The following is a 3,119-nucleotide window of genomic DNA, read 5'->3' on the forward strand; positions in this document are numbered from 1 at the left end:
CAAAAGCCGTGGCACTTGCAGAGCAAGGGGAACTACTACTTCAAGGTCTCAGAGCAAGTGACGTCACCGATTGAATTGCTATTTAGCGCGCACCACCGCTAACTAAGCTAGCTGTTTCACATCCGTTACATACTCATGTTAGCAAATGTTATATATAAGTCAGACACAATGTAGGCTACAAACGCATTACAACTCTAGCAGCCCAATCCTTCTGCTGGAGGTATGCTGGGTATACTTCCCATTCCAAACAAACTGAGTAAATTCAGGGAATACTTGTATAGCTGTGAGAGGAGTTCTATGATCAAACTACCATTCAGCTCCTGAAATTCAAATCAGATCACATTTTATTAGTCACAAAATGCAGGTGTTTGATACGAATAACAAATTAAAGTATAAATGAATTAAAGAGCAGCAGTAAATAACAATAGCGAGACAATAGCGAGACCACCCGTAGCACCCACTCCAGCAGGTATTTCTCACTGGTCATCCCCAAAGCCAGCACCTCCTTTGTCCGCCTTTCCTTCCAGTTCTCTGCTGCCAGTGACTGGAACGAATTGCAAAAATCTCTGAAGCTGGAGACTTACATTTCCCTCACTAACTTTAAACATCAGCTATCTGAGCAGTTCACCGATCGCTGCAGCTGTACATAGTCCATCTGTAAATAGCCCACCCAATCTCCCTACCTCATCCTCATATTGTTTTTATTTACTTTTCTGCTCTTTTGCACACCAGTATCAATACTTGCACATCATCATCTACTGATCTATCAATCCAGTGTTAATCTGCTGAATTGTAATTACTTCGCAACTATGGCCTATTTATTGCCTTACCTCCTCACGCCATTTGCACACACTGTATATAAACGTAATTTTCTTCTATTGTGTTATTGACTGTACGCTTGTTTATTCCACGTGCAACTCTGTGTTGTTGTTTTTTGTCTCACTGCTTGGTTTTTATCTTGGCCAGGTCGCAGTTGCAAATGAGAACTTGCTCTCAACTAGCTTACCTGGTTAAATAAAGGTGAAATAAATAAAATATATTTCAAAAATTAATAAATGTCAGAGGTTGTTGTCCTGGCGCCACGCGGCCAGGTCTCTGACCTCCTCCCTATATGCTGTCTCATCGTTGTCGGTGATCAGGCCTACCACTGTTGTGCCGTCAGCAAACTTAATGATGGTGTTGGAGTCGTGTTTGGCCACGTAGTTGAGGGGCCCCAGTATTGAGAGGCACCAGTGTTGAGGATCAGCGTGGCAGACGTATTGTTGCCTACCCTGACCACCTCGGGGCAACCCATCAGGTAGTCCAGGGTCCAGTTGCAGAGGGAGGTGTTTAGTTCCAGGGTCCTTAGCTTTGTGATGAGCTTTGTGGGTACTAAGGTGTTGAACACTGAGCTGTAGTCAATGAACAGCATTCTCACGTAAATGTTTATTTTGTCCAGGTGGGAAAGGGCAGTGTGGAGTGCGGTTGAGATTGTGTCATCTGTGGATCTGTTGGGGTGGTATGTGAATAGGAGTGGGTCTAGTGTATCCGGGATAATGCTGTTGATGTGAGCCATGACCAGTTTATAAAAGCATTTCATGGCTACCGACATGAGTGCTATGGGCGGTAATCATTTAGGCAAGTTACCTTCGCTTCATAAGGCACAGGGACTATGGTGGTCTGCTTGACACATGTAGGTATTACAGACTCAGTCAGGGACAGGTTGAAAATGTTAGTGAAAAATGTTAGCTTGTCCCCTATCATTATACAATGTGACAGAATAATCAACTCAACTCTGAACTATCCCCTCTAACCACAACCGAGAGAGAGAGGTAGAGAGACGGACAATTCTACAAAAGACAAACTTTTCACCAGCGATCAAGACAACACACTGAGCGTAAATACGTATATATATTGATTGCAATTGTTCCCGAATGAGTGAGTGTTCATGTGTAAAGGATTAGCATTTCAATTGTTATAATTATCACTCTGTAGTGACTTCTTAGTTGACCCCCACTTCCCCTTTTGTCTAACAAGCCGCCATGCCGGTTTAGCCCACTAGGGCACATTCTCCTATCACCACATTTACCTTGTTTGTTTGTTTGTTTATGCATTTCTGTGAATTACTTAGTTAGTAATAAATAAATGATTTAAGACAATTGATGTATGGATGACTCATAGTGAAGACTGGGTTCGTGCAGATAACCAACAATTTACAACGTTTGGAATGAGACTAATGTGAGGTCAAGTAAATAATTCATTAATTCGAAGACTAATTGATCAGATAAAATATCTGAAAAGTTATTTTAGGAAATTATAACTTTGTAATCTGAATATTTTTCCTTGGTGCCCGACTTCCTTGTAATTACGGTTACATGATTAATCAGTCTAATCGCATAATAACTAATTACAGAGAATCTTTGATTAAAAACTATCAGTCTTCAGTTAATGATAGTAAAGACACGACAGGTGCAACATCAGAGATGACGTTGCAATGGTTCTAGACACCAACCCCACACATCCTGTGCCAGACATTGGCCCCAAATATAAATATCTTGTTGTTTTGTTCACTACTAAGAACTTAAAAGGACATTTGTTGTTACTTATTCTGCACCTTGCTAAAAAGGGAACTAGGGGAGAGAACAATCCCCCCAAGGCCCAAATAGGGGCTGACTGATGCACAGACATTGTGGAGACAAGTGATTGGTTCCCCATTAATCACGCCATCCCTTCACATGGTTTGCAAGAGGTAAAGACACATTTACATATGGAAACAATGTTCCCTTCTGACCTCCTTCGCACTATTCTCTTTCTGATATTCTGCACAGCAACAGGGACATGTGATAGACAAGCCTGACTTCTCCCCTCTCTGGGTCCCAGGTGACTGAGGCCCATATGAGGGAGGAAGTGCAGTTGGCAACACCAGAGTCAGAAGGGAGACAAGAGTTCAACAGTTCAATCATATAAGCATATTCTGCAGATAAGACATCTTCATTTTCTATGTTACCTAGCTAATTCTGATTCTCTTGCCACGTTGTATGTGTACTTATTTTAGCAAATGTTGTTTACAACAATACAGTTAAAAGTCACACACAACGTAGGCTACAAACATATTACAACTGTTGCAGGCCAATCCTTTT

The sequence above is a fragment of the Oncorhynchus masou genome, chromosome 30 (genome assembly GCF_036934945.1).
Source record: "Oncorhynchus masou masou isolate Uvic2021 chromosome 30, UVic_Omas_1.1, whole genome shotgun sequence".
Classification (NCBI taxonomy): Eukaryota; Metazoa; Chordata; class Actinopteri; order Salmoniformes; family Salmonidae; genus Oncorhynchus; species Oncorhynchus masou.